The sequence below is a fragment of the Zosterops lateralis genome, assembly GCF_965231275.1.
Source record: "Zosterops lateralis genome assembly, chromosome: 2".
Lineage (NCBI taxonomy): Eukaryota > Metazoa > Chordata > Aves > Passeriformes > Zosteropidae > Zosterops > Zosterops lateralis.
The window spans coordinates 22,275,791-22,297,742 of record NC_139763.1 but is presented as its reverse complement, the minus strand read 5'-3'; the positions used below and the strand labels follow the sequence as shown (position 1 = coordinate 22,297,742).

The window sequence follows — 21,952 nt, the reverse complement described above, 5'->3', positions numbered from 1 at the left end:
ACATACTAAAGAACTATTTGGATGCAGTTCTGTGCAGGGTGCTCTGGGGTGACCCTGTGCAGGGTGCTCTGGGATGTGCAGGGTGCTCTGGGGTGGTCCTGTGCAGGGTGCTCTGGGATGTGCAGGGTGCTCTGGGATGGTCCTGTGCAGGGTGCTCTGGGATGGTCCTGTGCAGCGTGCTCTGGGATGGTCCTTTGCAGTGTGCTCTGGGGTGACCCTGTGCAGTGTGCTCTGGGGTGACCCTGTGCAGTGTGCTCTGGGGTGACCCTGTGCAGGGTGCTCTTGGATGTGCAGGGTGCTCTGGGGTGGCCCCGAGCAGGGTGCTCTGGGGTGACCTCGCTGGAGCAGAGAGGTTGTACCAGTTGACCCATGGTTGTCCCTTCCAACCAGACCTCTTTTGTGATTCCTAAATCCCGTTTGGCACTGCTGGTGGGAAAGACAGAAGATTTGCTCTCAAGTTGACACATTAGACAGTGTCTCTTCTGTGTGCCTATGTAGACATTTACAGGGGTAATATTACCACCAGACTGTAGTTGATGCAAAAAGCTGTAAATCTGTATAAAACGGTGGGGGAAGAGTAAAGTAGGAGGGGGAAAAGTAAAGTAGGGGGAGAAAAAAGTCTGTGAGGAAGGAGTAAATCTCTCTTAGAGGTTGCTGATTGCAAGAATGGTTAATTGAAGGCTGGTTTGAGTGTTGTGTGGTGTTTTTCTGAAACATTCAAGAAGTTCTGAAGTTCAGGAAACAAGACTGTTCTTGAGTTGAAGCAGAATCTTCCTGCAGGGACACATCATCCGATTTTTACTGGGCAGCTGGGAGGGCAAGAGGGCATTTACCTCATCGGTTTTCCCTTTGTATTTTTTCATGCAGGTAACTTTCCACTGGGCATCAAGATCATTGAAGCACCAGTTGCAAAGGCAGACATGAAAAGAGCTGTATCAGGCTCCCAAGGTGACATACTGGCTTGAAGACGGTACTGCTGTGCCATTCTGTGTGAGGGCAGTGGTTAGTTGCAGCTTCACATAGGGGAAGTCCTGTCTCACTTGTAGGTAGGCCTCGAAGCAATTATTTTTTCCTAACAGTGCTTTTGTTTGAATTGGCAACACTTCACCATTTTAGCAAGTTAGTGGGGGCTTTTAAAGCCTTAACTGTAGGTGTCACATAGCTATATTTGAATTTTAATTTAGCCTCTTTAAGCATCTTACCTACCCCCAAAACCTATCCCTTCCAAGTACACTCACCCTACATTTGTGTGAAATGTAGACACAGAATTCTCCTCACACCTTCTCCTGTTTGGGAAATAAGAAGAGAAATAAAACATTCTTGGCCTTTACTTGTACCTTTTGAATAATAAAACTTGACTTTCAAACAAAGTTTTTTGAGTTTTGGGTTGGTTTTCTCATGTTTATCCCGTCTCATTCTGTAATGATAATGCTGTGTAGGCCCTGTCTGTGTAGGCTAGGAAAAGGATTGTGCTCAGTACCTTCAATGTCTTTTAAAACTTCCACATGTAGTCATGGAATTGGTTCCTGCGTAGACTTAAGAAAATGACTCCTGAGCTTTCAGATCTTTTTTTTCGTAGCATTACAATATATGAGTATTAAAAATGCCCATGGCTGTTTTGTTTCTGCAATAAACACTGTGCAACAAGTCAATATTCCAGTTTTGTTTCCAGCAAATGTTTATAGTTTCTTTTGTAGCACACTTAGGTGGGAGCATAGCTAGAATCAATAGAGGTAAAATCCTAAATACAGTATGTCAAAAAAAGTGTTAACCTCTTAAAAGGAATTTGAAAAATAGTAATTTCAATACTTATAATGGTTGTGCTGTCCTAAGAAAGAATGTGATTCTGCTGTAAGAGTATACACTTGTGACAAATATTTAAAGAGGGTGGGTAGTGATGGTGTATGACAAGAGTATGTGAGGTAATTTATCAACTTTCTAATTAGCAAATATTCTAAAAAGCTGTTTTTTAATTGTATATATGGTGACAGAGTAAAACCTTTATTTGTTACTCAGAGGACGTAGCTTTTTCTTATTACCTTGATTTATTGTTCTAATTAGAAAAAAGTAATTGATCACAACTTCCATTGCTTCTAGCCTCCTAAAAAGAGGAGAAAATCACTATCTTTAGCATGTAAATTCCCAGTTCATCTGAGAAAACAAGGGTTTTGCAAATCTTCTGACTATTTAAAGTGGAAATAAGTCATAGGCAGTGTATATGAAAGTAGCCCACAAAATTAAAGTGTAATACAGAAGCTGAACATTTTTAGGGTTTAATGATCTGGCTTACAAATCCTATGGTACACATTTCAAGACTGTCACATTGCTGACAGGCTGATGACCTCAATTTTCTTTGCTTTGCTGCGGCTCATCAGTGATAATCAGTGTGATGTTAGCTTACTTGATTCTTCTAAGCTGTGTTCAAACACAGGGAAATCTTCCCAACATAGACAACTGTTTAAGCTTATTCTGCATGACTAGGTCTTTTTATGAACAGTGAAATGAAGTAAAAGTCCAAGCAACTTTTAATTCATAGTGGAGCATAGTTAACAGATAGATACGTACATAAGTAAGATAAGGTGCTGATCAAAGTTTTGTTTGAGCTGTCTTAAATAACTGTATCTAATGACTCACCAGTAGTTGGTTTTGTTGTTGGATTGTTTTTTTTTTTCTTGAAAGGGAGTGAAAATTTGATACTGAGAATTTGATACTGAGAATTGTGCAATTGATTTTTTTGTTTACTACTATTTTTTATTACTTATTTGAAGCTGACTTTGAGTTATGAGGACTTCAATAACTTTAGAGTTGTGGGAAGAATATTTTAGTTGAGGTACAGTAACTATGAACACCAATAATTAGTTATTTTCCTACAAACCTGATGTATACCTATTGAGAAGAATGAACTTGGATGTAATAACTAAGATGCAATTCTGTAACTAGACTTAAATCCTGGAAAGTCTGAAGAACACAATTAACTTAAGGTACATTTTTAAAATTAATTAAATGCTATCTGGGCATACACCAAAGCAGATATATCGTGTTATATGGTACATATATCTGGATGTCCAGGTTTTTCAACAACTGTAAATTAACTGCCTATAGATAGCCCTACTTAACACCAAACAAATCTCTTTTCTCTGGTTTCTTAATAATATGTTAAAATCTCATTGGTTTTATTGTTCTTGAATGTGAGATAAAGTGAAAATACTCAGATGCTGTGGGGTTGTTAAGTATGCAGCACAATATTTTACATACTCAGTCCTCTTAACCTTTTTTTAACTACTGTATTTGTTGGAGTTTTCTTTACTTTGAGGCTGAAAGCTTTGTACATCACTGAAATTTATGTGACTGAGTCCTTTCCTGGAGAGTAAAAGGTTCAGAATATGCTTAAGTGTTTTCATAGATAATACATTTGATTCAATAATTGCAGTTTCCTATTTCACTATTTCATATTGTGCTCAAAGCATGGATTCACATACCTATTTTTTATGCCTTTTATAGGATCATCATGCACTATGTGTTTCACACAGAAATGACTGACTTTATTTTTTGTTTTCTGCAGGCACCTTGACAAAGAGGATAAACAGATTATAATCCATTTTGGTTTGAATATTAAAAAAGAATTGAAAGACTTGAATAAATCCAGTAATGTAAAAGCTTTCATAATGATTTACATAAACAGCTGTTAAACCCACCATTAGTAACAAATTTCTTGGAATGACTTAGAATTAAATGTAAATTGAGGTATCAGCTAAGATTCTCAACAGTTGCTGTGGTTAAGCCTATAAGTCTTTAGAAAATGAAACCCCTTTCCGTGCTGGATGTCACTAAACATGAGCTTTTCACCTTAAGATTATGAATTAGTTGAATTGTATTGTTTCACTTCATGTTTTTATAGATAAAGAATGGAAGATGACCACATGTCTTAAAGCAATTAAATAGTACCAATAGCAACTCCTGATCTAGGTCATGTTTTATCGATTACGTGAGTTAAAAGGGTGTATATGCTCTTTTGATCAATCCCATGTGTCTTCTCTCAGCCAAACAAGCAGAGATAGGAGAGCCATCTACTTTCTAGATTTTGATACTGACCACCAGTTACGAGTGTGTTAGTTACAAAGGCAAGGAACTTGATGTGTTAAGCTGCAGGAGAGTGATGTGTTTCTCATATGTGTTTATCTCAATAAATTTAGATGAGGCACTATAAAAAGATTCTTAAGCAGCGATGAGAGGTAAAATTCTGAAAAAACTAACCAAGCACACAAGGAAGAACAAGGGAGTAATGCTTTGATATTTTTACATGTCAATTGCTATATTTATTGAGGGTTTGTACAACAGAACAAAGTTTCTGAAGCTGGAAAGGAAGCCTTAATATCATGCTTTAGGGCTATTTTTGCTTCTGTTAAGGTCACCATTTATTCTCCTTTATGGATTGTGACTTAGCTTGTTGACATACTTTTTGGTCTTCTTATAAAATATTGGCTGCACACAAGCAAACTGTTGAGGTGATTAGCAACGTTATTATAATGAAAATCCTGATGTGAATGGCTGGATCCTTGCTTAGCCTTAAACTATCAGAAAAATTAGTACAGAGGAGGTTGCATCCCCATATGACATGTTGTATCCTGCTTTATTTTTCCTGTGATAGGAGTTTGCTGTGTAACTTTATTTATCTAACTTCCCATTGTTACAGGAACCTAAAATGTTTGTTATTAACTTGGTTTTATTTCTTGTCTGCATTTGGATTTGATTGCTTTTTTGTTCATTTTACTGCAGTTTGATTGTTACAGGTTATAGAAAAAAATTTGTATTTGTTCTGTCATGTGGAATACACATTCCGTGAACATTTCTGAGCAAGTCATCTATCACTTGGTTGCTGGCAGTAAAGGTGAAACTGAATGCAGTCACCCTTCCAGTGGTCCCTTTCAGTCTTGGGTTCCTAAGCTCAACCTTTTCAAAGGCTATGGTAATTAGATCTTCAGATGGAGAAGAGAGAGAAGGAATTGTGATTCTCAAGGTCACAAGGTCTCTAAGTCACTGATCTGTAATGCTGCTCCATGTTCCAGTTTTATATGCATGTTCCCTACTTGGGATGCGACAAGCTGGGGAGTTGAATCTCCAGAGCTCAGACATTCTGCCTACTCTGTGGCTGTGTGCCCTTAAAAGTTTGTATCTATCTAGAAGAGTTGAGTAGAAATAAATGAATGTCTGACACTCAGCCCAGAATGTCTGCATGATCAGGGAGAACATGGTGACAGCCTGGGGAGTGCAGGGAGGCAGCTGGAGGCCAGCCATCATACAGTGCTGTGACCTTTCTTTCTTTGCAGTAATTCTGGTGGTCTCAGCTTCTAGAACTATCTAGGCAGAAAAGCAGTAGTACTGTGCTGATACATATGAGGTAGCATCTCTGATCTGGGAAGCAGAAATGGTGGATAGAGGAGAAGGGGCAATGCCAAGCACAGTTAGCCAGCTGCTAGAGTCCCCATTGCACCAGAGTTGTATTAGACAGCCAGACCGTTCCTCACTAAGGAGTCAGGACTTTTCCTTGGCTGCCAGAGTTAGTGCCTCCCAACCAAGTCATAATTCAATTTTTTGAATTCTCTTGCCCCAGAAATTACTGCCCTATTCTGCTTCTCTCATGTACAGACACACAAACACGCTGGTAGTATACCTCAGAACACGCTCTTGTGCACAGGCAATGGCAAATACACTTTGTGACCACAGCTGTGTAAGGCACTGATTAATTTTTGGGTGATGAAATAGTCCCATTACTAGACCACTTACTTTAAATTCAGCTTATGTTTACCTACCTTAAGGAATTAGGTTCAGTGTATTGTAACAAAACAGATGAGGAAATGATGTAGCTTTATTTCATATTTTAGCCATTCAATTGAAATGTACTTTGTGGAAGACCAGTAAGACCAGTAACGAATACTTATTGTCATAAAACTATTATAAAACAAGGAACACCAGTTGTAAATACTGATACTGTTAAATATTAGGGATGCCTAGAAGAATGCAATGAAGTTCAAGGCTGTCAAGCCAATCAAGCCCTGACCTTTTTCCCTAAGACAAATGCTCCATTTAATCAGATAATCTCAAACATTTCACTCTGAGTTCTGTAAGATGAATGATTACTTACACTAGGACTGCTTGAAAGTCCTAGATTTCCATTTCATGTACTTACATATAGGTAAGACCACAAGAGACATTCAAGATCTAAATGAATTTTTGTGATAGAATTGTATAGGCTTAAAATATCTGTCCAGACATAATGCCTAAATTTTTCTGAATCTTTCAGTGAATCTTCTGCTCTGCTAGGATATCCTGTGTTTTTCCTCTACTCTGTCTTTTTATTTTACAAATTTTATTTCTTTAATCTCTTGTAAGTTAAGCTGTCTGAAGCTTTTAGCATTTTGATTGTTCTTCAGCATTTTAGATTTTCTGTATCCTTAGAGAACTCCAGCATGCAGATACATTCGTTGTAGCTGTGGGTTTTATAAATGACAAATAGAAGGTCATTTTTTGCTATTAGACTGTCTTTTTAGTCCCAGATAAATCAACACATTTGAATTAACATAAGAGCTGAATCACTGTCTTTGCCATATTTTGTTTTTTACTGTTGATTAGTCAGGTTATTCCCCATGTTGTACCAGGCCAAAAGATCAAAACTTTTTGAAAAGCTCCTATTTGAAAATTTAATTTTCTTTATGGTTCACTTCTATGTGTAGTTTTACTAATTACGAGGAGTCAGTGTCATACTTCAGTGAAAGAGATCAGGGACAATATCTCTAGCCCATTAAGAGCTTATTACTTCTTCATACAGTTCAAAATCTCTTTACACATTTTTAAGTATGAAAAACTGCTATCTTGCAAGCCTAATGAGGCAGATATCTGCAAGAATCTGTGCTACAGAATGAATTGTTGTATCCTTAGTTTCAAAAATGTTGTATGTGTCATTTACACCAGTGACTGCTACAAGCAGAAGGGAGTAAGTATTATATTAGTGACTGTGTTTGACAGCCTGACTCCATAATCTGTTTTTCACTGACTTTTCCTTTTTATGACAATAATTACGCTCTCATCTGGAAAAATTAGACTAATGCAATTTTCCAAAAGCTATTAACATGACTTTTAATATTAAGATAGCTGTATATCCTAACGTGCCATGCCAAAACTGGGCTTCTGTTGTGGTCATGAAATGGGGAAGGGTTAGAGTGTAATCTGGAATTGCAGAACATGGAGGAAAGCCTTCAGGTTTCAGGGGACACAGAGCTTCACTCAGGACGTGGCATTCCTGTCAGCAAGTTTCTACCAGCTTTAATGAGGGTGATGTTTGCACCAGTACTTTCTGAAGTTTGTGGAAATAAAGTAAAACCTTGCCTGATTTCAATTTTTCAGTATTTGGATGATTGTTGATTCTTGAAGGACCTGACAAAGTGTGGGAACCTGTGTATCCATATGCTTTTTCTGACTTCATCACATCCAGGAAATAAAATAAATAATCTTGTAGATCAAATGAAAAATATCTTTCCCACCTGTTCAAACCCATCTTTCTTTAAAAATCCTGTTCATTTATGACTTGCGATAGCTTAGCCCAGTATTATTTGATAGTCATTGGAACTATGGTTATAGGAACTACAAAACCCGAATCTTTATCCTTGCATGGCATAGCCAACACATTCTTCCAGCTCAACTCCTATATGGAAGTCTTAACAAAAGTTAATCACAGCCATTAAAAAAACCTTTAGACCAAAACCTTTAGACATTGTTATAGAGTTCTATGTCTAAAAGCCTTTGGGACTTCCTCAGGACTGTATAAAGTCCTTTGCAATCCACAGATACCTACATGATTACAGAATTTTCAGAGGGAAACTTCTCACTGTTTTTTTAGATTTAGCTGAAGAATGAAGTTTAAGCATCTTTTTTCACTAAAGATTTGTTAATATTCTCTAGAATCCAATACCATTGTTTGTACAAAGTGCCTAGAACAGCAAAATAGTTCTGTTTAAATTCTAGGTATCTTTCAAAAATATCATTTGAAATTAGCTATATTCCTTGGGTTTCACTATGATAAGAGAAGATAACAAATACCCTTTGTTTCATTGTATCTCTGCTGCTGATATGTTTCATTTGTATCTAAGTAAAATACAAGTTGTTATCCAATTTATGTGGAAGCAGAAGTATTTACATGTGCACCACCATCCAGGCAGGTTAAGATAGCAGTGTATCATGTTTTGTTTTTACCAAGACAGTGTACTGTACATGGTAGAGGAACATTTAGTGGCGTGGTAAAGTTGGATCCCAAACTTCTAAAACTTTGGCAGAGATGTTTTGATGAACTGAAACAAAGGGTCTGCCTTGCTGTATCTCTGCCTTACCACTAAATTCCAGTAAATTGTCATGCATCCTTCCTCCTTTTCATCCCAAATGCTAATTAAAAACATAATGTCCTTTACCAGTTCAATGAATTGAACTTTTATACATATGAACATCCATAAATAAATTGGTAGACACCGACTCCCATTGTGACCAGAAGTCCAAAGTACCTGAAAAAAAAGTTTCTAATGTATTACGAAAAAAAAAAAAAAAGAACTCTGTGTTCATATCCATGTGGAAAAAGAAACCCAAACTACAAAAAAACCTGTTGGCCAAAATGAGTAATATAATTCATTAAGTAACATAGATCATTGGAGAATACATTACTGGGTAACGTACTACTCTATTTGCCATGGCTAAATGCAGCCTCCCTGTTGGCATTTCAGTTTTCACTCCTGCTCAAGCTTTAAAGTCAGCAAGTAATAGTCACTTTAGCCCCCTTTAGGGATGTTTAATCAAAGACGGAAAAGAAACCCAAACAAACAAACCCCTTCTATTCAGTCTTCGTTCAGTACTTAAATTTGGATATGAGAGGATGTTTATTTTTCACTCATTAACTCATAATATTTTTTCATACTGTTATAGTTGGAATGAATAGTTCTTTTTACAATGCCTTTTGGTTTTCCATATCAAATGCCTTGAATTGTCATGCTAATTAGCACAGACAAGTCTGCTTTTCATTAATTTTATCTATATTTCGTCATATAAATCCTTGTTTTATCATTACTTTCTTCTAATTTACATAATCACAAGGTTTTGAATTAATGTACCTTAATAATAGTTTGTTTTAATAAAATTTAAGTTAATTTAATTTATGCATTTAAGAGTTCGAGTGTATGTACACAAGAAATGGTGTTTTGCCAGTGGGTATTGCTTTTCATCTGTTGTATCTTTAGTATTGCTTCTTTTGTCCATATACAGGGTTTTTTTAGTACCTTTTAAAATATTATTAATCTAAAAACATTGTTAATCAAAGGGATTAAAAAGTGGTCATTTATTTTAGAGAGACTGACAAGATTTTTTAAGTATTGTCTTTATATTCACTTGTTAAAGCTTTGAATGAATGCAAGACAATAGTGCAGTTTTTCAAAGGCTTAACGTAGGGCTAGAATTTCCTATCAGTATTTGAGATAGAGGAAAGTTGGTAATTTAAAATTCTTTCAAAGTTTTTCAAGTAGAATACTATTTTTAAATAGACAGAGAAAATGCAGAAGAAAGCTCAGGACAAGATGTACTAATTTCCTGAACCACAGAAAAATGTAATTTAGACTTTGAATTTAGGCAGCTGTTCAAAAATCTTGGTTCAATTTGATTTCTCACAGTCATTGTGAGCTCTTAGGTTTTGCCTGGAAGAAAAGTCAGATTTCATACTTAGGTTGTAAGGCTTTGATTCCATTAAGTTTCATCAGTGGTGATTGTCACACATCTTTGGACATCCATCTTTCTCTTTCTGATCAAATTTCCTTGTGACAAATACATAAATTGGAATGAGGAGGACAATAGCTGAGAAGGAGGTGATATGTCAACTAGCTAGGACTTTTTGAAGTTTAATGAATGATTTTTCACATTAGGGTCCTTGGGCTTTCTAGAAGCAGTCATTTTCTGGAAGCACATATAGTTTCTAAGACAATACATATTAAAGAAACCAGGATGGGCTATAGTGTATGGTATTTATAAAAAGAGAATCTCAAAGTATTTTGTGCCTCCAATAAAAATGTTTGAAAAACACTGATCTGAGATTTCTAAAATACTTTAAAAGTTGTTTCAGTGCAGTTTGTCCAAAGTTGCTATGTAGATATTCTGTAGGAATGTTCCCCATGTGTACAGAAGGCAGAAATATACTTGAGATTCTGGCACGGCCCTTGTTTTCCAAAAATGCAATGCAAATTCACCAAAAAGTCTAACAGGAGATCTTGGTTAGGCATATCTATATATTCATTATAAGAACATGCTGAGATTGTTTCATACTAGTGACGCAGTTTCTTACCAAGAAATCCTGTCAGTTTTATATAAATTACTTTTTCAGTATTCTCCTTCTGCCCCTCCACCCTTGTGTTTCACTTTACATGGCTGGACTTTGTACCTATATACTGATAAGTGCACAGCCATCTTGTTTGCGTAGGAGAGGCAAAAACTGAAACAATTCCGTGCTGCAAGGTAAAACACCCTTTCTGCCCCAAAGTCTGTCATTTATATATAATTTAATTGTAAACATTGGGGTAATATGCAGTTGGAGTTCATATTCTTTCACAGCTCTAAGAAATTCTTCATGACAGGAAGTTAGCAATTATGAGCAATAATAACATACTCAGTGTTGTCTTTTCTGCATTAACTTAATACAATGTCTTTTTTACAATGAAAAGGAGATTGCTGAAAACATACACTCATGTCTGTAAGATACTATCAAATATAGTGGCAAATTATTTTGTAACAGAATGCACTTTGTTATCAGGTATTGCAATGGAGTAGAACATTCCCTGCCTTGAACAGATTAAAAAGAATATAAGCCTTACTTGAACTGTGAAAGCATTTTGAAGAAAATAGAAAGCAGGGTCTGTATGAACTTGAAGGTTTTCCAGCTGTGCCACAGCAGTTTTTTCTTAGCACTTAAGCTCTAGTTGTTTAAAAAGTAATGTTACAAGTGTATGTAATTTTGATTATGGAGTCTGTTTCAAGGATCAAATGGAAATGAATTGTTAAATAGTTTTGGAGCAGGATAGGTGCTGAAATAAGCTTGTAGTTTTGAAGTCACTGGTTCATGTGCAGTGTATATAATCTGAAAAAGTCCATTCAGTTCAAAGGTGGAAGCCTGCAAGACTTGACTTTTAAAGGGATATTAAATCTAATATTTTCCTTTGTAACCTCATACACATTCAGCTTGCAAACTGGGAGTAAACACAGCTACAGAGGGGAGAGTATCTGTAAGAGCAATCTCTAAGATAGAAGAAAATGGCAAAGAGTAAAAGAGGAAGGGAAAAGGTAAGGAAAAAATCATCACTTCTGGATAGGTTGTATCTGCCAGGCTTAAACAAAAACTTGCATTTGAGCAACTATACTGAGACAAGAAGAAGGAAGATGAAAGAGAAGCCTGTGTAACCAAAACAAGTGTTGGAACAGAATCTGACCATACATATTGTTTGCTATGCAGTTTTATAATGACTCATTAATAATATGTATTCCATACATCCTGTTTTCTCACAAACATGTTTTGCTTTTGCCCTTAGGATGCTCTGTAGGTGGATTTTAGTAGGACTCATGTTAAAGGCCCATCAGTCCAAGACCTGAGGCAGCTCTAACAGAGGGAGAGAGCCCCAGTGGCCAGTAGGGAGCACTGTGTACTGCTGGCCCGTGGAAGAGCCTATGTTGAGGGAAGTCATGGAAGAGGCAGGCAGCAAGGCACAGCAGCATTGGGACAGTGACTAGAGCTAGAGAGGCAGTGACAATAGCAGCACCCGGGCAAGCAGAATTGGAGGAGTCGAGCCACGGCATCCAAAAGGTATGTAGCCTCAGTTTACATCTATGGCACACTGATACGGGATTCTTGAGTAAGAAAGGATTTGAAATATGGGTAGGGCATAGTTTAGAAAGATTAGGATTGCAGAAGAATTTGTGGAGTGGCTTCTTGATTGTATGAGTGGAAGATTGGGGATGAGGAGGAATGAAATAAAAGTAGTTTAGGTGAGAAGTTTAGTTGAGAGGAGGACTACAGGACAATTGAGATGGCTTTTTAAAACGTGCTTAGCAAGAATTGTGACTATGATACTCAAGGCTTTGAACACACAAGTTTGAACAGCTTCAGGTATGCAATGACACTGATTTTGGATTTTTTTGGATTTTTTTGCACCCTGGATGAATGTTTCAAATTTGGGGCAAAAATGGCCTCTTCTTTTTGTCTACCATGCTAAGAATCAGTTGACTAGCCATATTCATAGGGTACAGAGCTCAAACAGGTCTGTTTTTCCCTGTTATTGTTTATATCCTGCACTGCTGACAGAACTGACTGTTATGATGAAGAAAATTAGAAGCCATTGACATGGGTTAGTCACTTACAAGAGTAACTCTGAGCATCACATCTCCAAGTCCTATATTATTATAATAGACAACTGGGTATGTTCTCTAATATAGCAGATGTCTAATAATAGCAGCAAAGTATTGTCCTGAAAAAAGGCATTTTGGACAAAGAAACTGATATGTCCTTTCTCATTGATGAACAGAATCCATCCTTCAAAAACATAAGGTTGTATTTTACCTAAAGGCACAAAGCAAAAGAAAATGTATTTTCTTAAAACTTACTTCAAAACATTCTCATACAATTAGAGAAGCACATTATTTGCTTCAGAAATACTGGCAGCATGCTCCAGACCAAGCCAAAAGATAATGAGACCCCTGGAGCTATTACTGAGAAACTTTCAAATGTTAATGGAAAAGCTGATGCTGGTGTACCACAAGCAAAGGTGTGCCATAAGAAAATAGAAAAATGCCTTTTCTGAATACCTTTTAGTTTATTTATCATCTTAAAATGTCTTACAAAATAAGGCAAAAATGAAATAAATTACTATAGTTTTGAGCTACCGGTAATTCATTTTGTCATGTTGGGATTTTACCTCAGCTCTTATGGGCAAAAAAATGCCATTCTGTTTTAACAGCAAGAATTTACAAGTTTCATAGAGTTCCTATGTAAGCAAGGAGTAAAGAACAAGAGAAAAAGAAAGGGAGGAAGGAACGAGCAAGAGTTTCTACTTACACAGGACAGAACAAACCCGGATACCTCTGGCTTAAATTGCTGTTTTTCCTGTATTGCTGTGATACAATATTTGCATTTCTACACTGTTTATTCAGGTATTTTTATTTTCTTTCTCTCTCTCATGATCCACTTATCCTCTTCTTGTATCATAGTCTTATATTATATAATTATAATTTTATATATTTTTAGTCTTAGAATTAATTACTGTTTCAGAAATTCTTAATTTTATGACATTCATTTTAATTTTTATTTAATTTTATGATATTTAAAGTCTATGCCTCAAATATTTTGTCAAGCTAAGTACAGTCACTTTTTTTTTTTATTGCTGGAAAAGTCGGTTATTCTTTTGTAGGATTATTGAAATTAGTCAGGGATCAAATCTTTGGAACTGGAATACTGATTTGGTTAATATGTACATGCCTTGTTCTGTAAATGTATTTGCCTTTTGTCTGCCACATTTTTTAGCAGACTTTTGATCTATGTAGTTTCCAGACAGCTATATAGCCACTATGCAACTCATCATCCTTCTTTTCTTAATGGTATAAATGTTCTTTCTAGGGTAAACATTTTCCTGGTTTGTAAGACCTCCTAATTTCATGATCCTTACATATTGTTTTCAATTTTGTTTTGCAGTGATTGTATTTTATTTCTAAGCTGTTTCATACTTTTATTGTTTAGTGAATAAAGCTAGTGGAGTATCTTTTCATTAAAGGTGGTTAGAAAATTGCATACCATCTAACTCCCCCTCTCCCCCTTTTTCTGAAGATCATTTTTCATTATGTTATTTGGGTGGAAAATAGAAATGGTGAATGGATAATTCAAAAGCTATTATCTTTCTTTTAATTTTACATTAGATGCTAAAAATTGGGTAGTTTGAGAGTTAATCTTTTGACTCAAGTCAAAATAATGCCGTAAAAATATCTCCCAGCCCAAAAGAATAAAAAAAATTTTCACCTAGAAAGTTCTAAACAGGCTATTTTTCATGTTTAAAAGTAAGGGAGAACAATTTCATTTTTAAATTGCCTCATTTAAAAAGGAAAAAAACTTTGTTTTGGTTTAAACCCACTTTTTTTTTTTTTTTTTTTTTTTTTTTTTTTTTTTTTTTTTTTCCCTGGTGGAAAGACTTTTGTCAAAAAAATTCCAAACAATTTTTTTCAAAACCATTTGCGGAATGAGGACAACATTCCATGAATATTAGTTGTAGGACAAGTAACATAAACCAGATTTTCCAGTTTTAGAAACTGTAGGGAAGGAGCTTGGTCTTTAATAAGCCACTACTTGTGTATTTTTAATTTCTCTTACCCATGCAAATTAAGAAGAAGGTGAAGCTATTTGTTTACGTCCTGTGAGCCTCCTGCTTATCACAGCAACACCATAAAGTCATTTTTTCTCAAGTTGTTTTTTGCTTAATAAGCTTTGCCATTTCTCTCCCTGGTTTTAGATCTAGGTGGATTCAATAACAGCAAAGAAATTTTTGGCTCCTGGTAATCAATGAAAGTAATTTGCCATTGGATCCATTTATTCCTTTTCATTTTAAATGTGGTTGGTTGGCTTTGGCTAACAGCCAAGAACTCAGCTGCTCACTCCCTTCCTTCCTTCCCAAAGGATATGGGGAAAAATTAGTAGGAATGTGAGTGAGAAAACTTGTAGTGAAATAAAGACAGGAAAATCCCTGTCATAGGCAAAACCATTTGGGGGATACAAGATAATGTATTGATAGGTAGCATAAATATTAAACTGGTTAGAGTATTGGGAAACAAAACAAAACAAAAAAGGACAAACATTTAATCTTACAGGAAAAACAGTTTTCCTCCCACTCTCCCAGGTTCAATTTAAGATTCCTCTCTTTTACTTTCCTAGTCTTCACAACTTCACTCCAGACATCTCCTCCTTCTGTGTTACTGCTGTAGGTTGTGCACAATCCCTTCAGGGAGGCACTGCGTGGCCAGCAAGGCTGTAGTCAGTGCTTGGCTGTTTCCCTGTGCTACTCCTTGTTGCCCCATGGACTACAGTGGTTTTGGCCATGTTCCTGATCCAGTGTGAGATTCTTCCTACTGCTCTCGCCTTTTTGTTCTTTCCTCTTCTTCCTCCTCTCCCACTGCTCCTCACAGCTTTCTCTCTGTCCTTCCTCCCCCGCCCCCCCTACCCCAGTATTTTTGACCTTTCTTAAATATGTTTCCATAAGGGCTCACCTGTGATCTGCAGTGGGTCCATTGCAGAGCTGGCTGGAACCGACTGTGTTCATCACAGAGCAGCTCCTGGTCTTTCCTCACAGAGACATCCCCTGAAGTGCTCCTCCACTGTTAAAACAACCCAACTCTTCTTCTACCTCTTATTTGGCAGGACAAACATGTGCATCTCTGTTCCATGATTAGAACAAATGAATTTCCCATGGCCAGATGGGGGTCAGAAGAATGTGTGTGATACTTGTACATGTGAGTGGTGTCATGACTGTGATGTTCACTGTTCATGTGACTTGCTGAACAGTGACCATGGACAGTAACAGTTTTTCTTGCCATGTATCAGGAACTGAAGTGTTTTTTCTTCTGTGCCGGGGACCTCATGAAGGAAGGTAACAGGATCTAGTGATCACTGGTGAGTCATAGGCTGTTTTGGTTGCCTTGTGTGTGCCGCTCACAGGAAAGTAGGCACGGAGTAGATGGGCTTAGCTCACAGTCTGTTGGCTGGTCACCTCTGACAAGAGCGTCTTGGTGTATCATCCTGCTTGAATAAATTCTGTTCTTTTAGAACTATGTTCTAAATAAAGTTTATTTTTCCAATCAGATTTGTGACTGTAACCTAAACATATATTGGCTATAGCTGACTTCAGTTAGAGAATTACCAACATTCCTATAAAAGAATCATTTTGGATCAATCACTCTTGTCTCTCTTGTTTTAGAGTAATGAAAGAATAAAATATTTAAGATGGAATATTCATAATACTGCTATACAGTCTGGAAAGGAAAGGAAAAATACCTAAATGAATCCCTTGGAGGAAAATTTCGCTAATAATACTCATAAGGAATCATCCCTGGTTCTTAAATTTCTAGTAGGAATTACTACTTACAGGATAAGAAATTGTTACACCAGTAAGGTTGATAGAGCACATCATACTAATTGAAAAACTTCATGTTTGTTTATTACAAAAGAGGTTTCTTTTCATATTTCATCCTGAGAGCATACAGGCAACCTATCATCAGGGTGGGATTTATTTCCTGTAACTGTGACTTTTGTATAAATCTAGTCTAGACTAAGAGTTAAGGCTTTCTAGTCTGTGGAAAAAGGTCATGAGCATCCCTTCCAAAATTTCTTTATAACAGCCTTAAGAAGAAACTCTTAAGGTACCTGTATCTTCCTGTATTAATTAGAAAACGCTTAGCTCATTAGCTCAGACTAAATGCCAAACTTAAAGATTAATAAATTCACATGAATTGGTTTGTACCATGAGTCCCTATTTGCTGTGGGCCCTATAGGTACTTAAATTCTACGTGAGTAAAATCACTATTGGTTGAATTTAGCCTTGTCCTAATTTTTCTATCTGGTACAATCAGCAATATTGAGAGTCCTGAAGTGTTATCAAAATGAAAGTATAAATAACAATAGTTATGGTATAAAAATAGCAGCTCTTTGAAAACAAACTAATTCAAATGCCTTTTTTCTTTAAATGAAGCCTCATTTTGGGAATACCATAACATATTGGGTCATTTTGTTGATGTGTTACTTGCTAGCCTTGTAGCCTTAAGAAAAATTAACTGGCCATTTTCCTGCAATTTTCTCTGGTAAACCACTCTGTCAAGAAAAGTGATTGTAGGCAGAGGAATATGGTGTTATAAAATCCAAAGCTTTGATCTTGACAGGCTCCAGAGGATTCCATTAAGTAATTCAGGGGAGAGAGGTGTGTTTTGGTTGAGATTGTCAGGATCTTTTTTTTTTTTTTTCTTGTTTGGTTTAGTGTTTTCCTTTGATAGATATTCAAGGGCTACCATTTCAGTGAAAAGGGTTACTTGCTTTCAGATTGAAGGAAAAAAAAATCAGTGTTAGGTGTTTGATCATGCTACTGTCCCTTTGGTGACTTACAGCAGGCCTTAAATACCAACCTTCAGATCTGTGCACTATCCCGGTGAAGGCAGTGTGTGGATGAAGTTGAGTGTTTTAGTCCAATATTACTTGTAATTAGAACTTCTGTTTAATTTTTCTTTAAACCACTGCAATGAATATGAATGAAAACTCAAAGGAGGCTTGTTTGGCTGCCATTAGGCAAAGGTGAAGAGTTTGTAACCACTCAATGAGATGAAGCTGTGGTTTCTATGTTGTCCAGTTCAAATGAATATAACCAAACTGATAATTTTATGTGTAGGGGTCACAATCTTGCAGAGCTTTACAGTCCTTATCTGCTTGCATAATTCTCAAGCACAAAATTTTAGCCACATAAGTTCTTCCACATGTCTGTTTGACACTCTAGAAGAAGGCATTGTCAAAAATAGTCGTTTCACTCAACATCTGTGTATATTACAAAAACCCTGACACAACATCTTTCAAAACTATTAAGAAAGCTAAATATGATGGCTGAGTTAAGCTAAGCCCTCAAAATATGTAAGAAAGATTTCTTTTAATTGTTTTGGAAACTTATGTCTAGTGTCCAGGAAGTGACATGACATAGTCACTAATAGTTACTCATGATCGGCTTTTTAAAAAATTATTATTCCAGAAGATTTTTTATTCTGAGGATGGTGCCTAACTGGCAGATAAGATTACTACCTGTTTTATCTCGAGGATCTTTCTTACATTACTGACCAGAGCCCATAACCAAAATCAACTTTTTAATAAGCATTTGGCTAACAGAGAATATTGTGAAACAGTAGCAGGGTGAAAATTTATGTGCTCTAATATGTGTATCTAATTATATAAGATTTTTATTACAAATCAAATAATTACATTATATCACAAAAGATTATATTTTACTCCATCCAGGTTATAATTTGCTACCTGAAAGAATGTTTATTTTTTTATTAATACTTTTATTAATGCTTTTATGTTCTGTAATTTAGTTGAGACAAAAGTGGAAAATACATGAGAGACCATTTTAAAAAGATGCCCAAACTAAACTTACATCTGATAGGGGCTCTGTGGCTTCATCTCTATTTAATTCAGATTCAATCATTATTTGCACTCAAGAAACATGATTATTTGTTTTTATGTTTTTCCCAGCTTATATTAAGTGAAATTTCTTTCTTGCAATAGAAAACTTTTAGTCAATTAAATACAGATTTTCATATATGTATATAGTTAAGATACATTCTGAAATATAATAAAAAGTTTCAGAAAAGCAGTTATATTACAGGAAAGATTCAACAGATATTACCAACTTGTAAGAGAGGAGTTAATTGAGAGAATTTAGCAAATCTTAAACTGATACCAGAAAAAATTCAATTATGTATAACATTACTTTGCCATTTCTTAAAATTTAAAAGCTTACCTTTTTTTTTTGTTTATTTCTCACTAAGCTGAAGAATTTCCCCTGTAGACTCTTAATGTAGGGCAGGGTTTTCTCTAGTTTGTTTACACTGTGATGTTTTATGACTAGAAAAATTTTTGGAGTTCGAACATTCAGTTAAGCAAGGTAATTTTTTTTTTCTTTTTTTGCATACTGCTTAAGGATAACACAGCATTTTTAATGAGGTCAATGTCTTTAAATGTTGCTTATTTCATCAGAAAATACTGTACCTTCAAGGATAAAGTATATTAAGCATTTTCTCAAAGGGTTCTGTTACATTAAAAGAGTAGTTTACAGATAAATTGCTTAATCAAAGTTAATAAAAAATGCTGAGATGTTTTAGTTGGGAAGGGATGTTTGAAAGACTTTCATTCAATTGTTCTTGTAAAGATGCATATATCTGTAGTAATCAGATGATTATCTAGCACACAGCTGGATAAACACATCATGTGGCAGGTGAGCAACTGGCTCATGGGTCAGGTACAAAGGGTTACAGGGAATGGGGTGACATCAGACTGGTGACCTGTCACTACTGGAGTTCCACAGGGCTCCATCTTAGGCCCAGTACTTTTCAACATCTTCATAAACAATGCAGGACTGGAAAGTATGCTAAATAAGCTTGCCAATGATGCTAAATTGTGAGGAGCTGTTCGCTCTTTTGAAGGCAGAGAAGCCCTGCAGAGACCTCAACAAATTAGAGGACAGGGCAGTCACCAAGCATATGAATTATAACAAGGGCATCTGCACCTGGGATGGTGCAACCCTGGATGTGCAAACATACTGGGGAAGGAGAGGCTGGAAAGCCAGGGAAGGGACCTGGGAGTCCTGGTCGATGGCAAGTTGAACATGAGCCAGCAGTGCCCTGGCAGCCAGGAGGGCCAACCCTGTCCTGGGGACATCAGGCCCAGCATGGCCAGCCGGGCAAGGGAGGGGATTGTCCCCTCTGCTCTGCACTGGGGCGGCCTCACCTCCAGTGCTGGGGGCAGGTTTGGGTACCACAGTATAAGGAAGACAAACTATAAGAGAGAGTCTAAAGGAGGGCAACAAAGATGATGAAGAGCCTTGAGGGGAAGCTTTTTGAGGAGCAGCTGAGATCACTTGGTTTGTTCATCCTGGAGAAGGGGAGACTGAGAGGAAACCTCATTGTAGTTACAGCTTCCTCATGAGGGGAAGAGGAGGAATCAGGCACATCAGATCAGGCACTGATCTCTGCTCTCTGGTGATCAGTGACAGAGCTTGAGAGAATGGCCTGAAGTTCTGTCAGGGGAGGTTTGTGTTGGATAATAAAAAAGGTTCTTCATAAAGAGGGTAGTTGGGCCCTGGAACAGGCTCCCCAAAGAAATAGTCAAAGCCCCAAGCGTGATAGAGTTCAGGAAGTGTTTGGATAATACTCTTGGGCACATGATGTTACTCTTGGGGATGTGCTGTGTGGGTCCAGGAGTTGGGCTTTGATGATCCTTGTAAGTTCCCAACTTAGGATATGCTATAGTTCTATGACAGCCGTATCTTGAGTCAGTTATGCTGATTTGAAAAAAAAAAAAAAAAAAAAAAAAAAAGCAACTCTTTGACCAGCATTTTTTTAATGCAGAAAATTAAAACTTAAAAGAAGTGTTTGGTGAAATAGTGGATTGTATCTGTTTAGGGCTTTTCTTTCATTAGTTTGTTCTTATATATTTATGCTTCAAGATTTGTTAATTCTAATAGAAAATATGTATTAGAATCCCAAAAATACAATTTGGAGATATGTAGAAAAAGTAGGACTTGTGTATGTGCCCCCACATACATGTGTATATGTGCATATTGACATGTGTGTGTGTGTCTCTGTATGCATGTCTATAGGTTCCTATACAGTGATTACAGTAGGTTGGAATAGGATATGTGAAATACAAATTCTTATGTGGCTGTTGTTGTAGATTAAGCACCTATTGAATCTATTCAATTTGTCAGCACCTTAGAAAGGAAGAAGCTACTTTTAGTTGTGTTATATCATGGAGAAATTGAAGCAGAGGTTGGAAGTTGCACTTATGTGCCCCACATGCAGAAAAGAAGGAAAAATGTTGCCAGAGGAATGTGAAACACAAGCCTTCAAAGCTGATGCCTACTGAAGGAACATCTAAAGAGTGCTATGGAAATAAAAAAATAAAATCATATTATTTCAATGCAAAATACCAAACTAAAACAAAAGTTAATTAATTAAAGTACATTGTAACAAATCTGTGAAGGTTACAAATCCATGGAGAGATACTCATTACAATGTTCTCGTCTCCAAAATGTCTTTAATGCTGACTGCCAAAAGGTAAAAGTGAGTACTAGTAAAAGGATTTTTTAACTTTTTTTTTTTTTTTTTTTTTTTTTTTAATCTTTTTTTAATCTTTTTTTAAGCATTTGAATTTGCCCTGGACAGAGAGGAAACATAAATTAGCTGGAAGCTTAATTTGATTTTGTGTTACCATTTTTGTGTTAGGTCTACACATGCCTGTGTTTTCACCAGGAGAAACCCTGGTGCAATACAGCAGGCCTTCAGCATTCTCAGAGCTTCTTTCTTCTCATGGCCTTCCCTTTTAGCTCCTTTGAATTTCTTTGCTGTTGTCTGTTCCACTCAATTTCATCCATCTGATTTTCCTTGCCTTCTATGCAAGATGCATGAAAATCTGCTGCAGAAAGAGTACACCAGAGAAATCATAGTTGTTTAGATTATTTTTTTTCCCTGTTTCCTTGTTGATTTCACTTCAGGGACATGATACCAGGTGAAGGCAAATAGCTCAATATGTGAGAGTATCTACAGATACCTCTTCAGAACAGAGAAATATCCAACAATGTCAGAGACAACCTTCAACACCTCTACTTTTGGCTGATTTACAAAATGAGAAACGGAGTTATCAAATGAGGCTACCTTCTGTAGGTCTTGCAAGCATGCGACTCTCTACATAATGTCAACAACATATAATGTCCCCTTTTTCAACATGCTCATTGCCATTGGCTTTTGAGACCTTTGCAGTCTGAACATAAGAGTAGGAACATAAGATCTGGCAACAGTTTGTTCCTGTCCTCTTGGGTCAATTTGTGTGTTAATTGTTCTCCTGGAATGCATGGGAAACAAACCACGTTTGTTTGTCCTTTCAGACAAGAAAGGTGAATCAGCACCGTGGTAGGGGCTATACAGCCTCATTAGTATGGTTATTTGATGAAGGATGAGTTAGATGTCTCCTATGCAGAAATGCATTTAGTCTTTTAGACTTACAGTTTGTGTCTTTATTTTCCATGTCTGAAATGAAGTAGATTGCTTCTTGTGGGATAAACAAAATAACAAGATACTGCAGTGATAAGGCTGGGAT

The 21,952-nt window shown here is 36.5% G+C and overlaps 1 protein-coding gene across 5 annotated transcripts in view; it reads left to right on the top strand.

The window, feature by feature from the left end:
- The window catches only part of STS (steroid sulfatase), a 104,963-nt gene that overhangs the window by 689 nt on the left and 82,322 nt on the right, over positions 1 to 21,952 (top strand). For 2 of the 5 annotated variants that reach the window (XM_083855645.1, XM_083855641.1), the window contains exon 2: positions 868 to 1,046. The gene's annotated coding sequence lies outside the window, so the exon portion shown is untranslated. Of the gene's footprint in view, positions 1 to 867; positions 1,047 to 13,044; positions 13,219 to 15,701; positions 15,719 to 21,952 lie in introns of those variants that run through there. The other 3 variants (XM_083855642.1, XM_083855644.1, XM_083855643.1) reach the window with 3 other exon arrangements.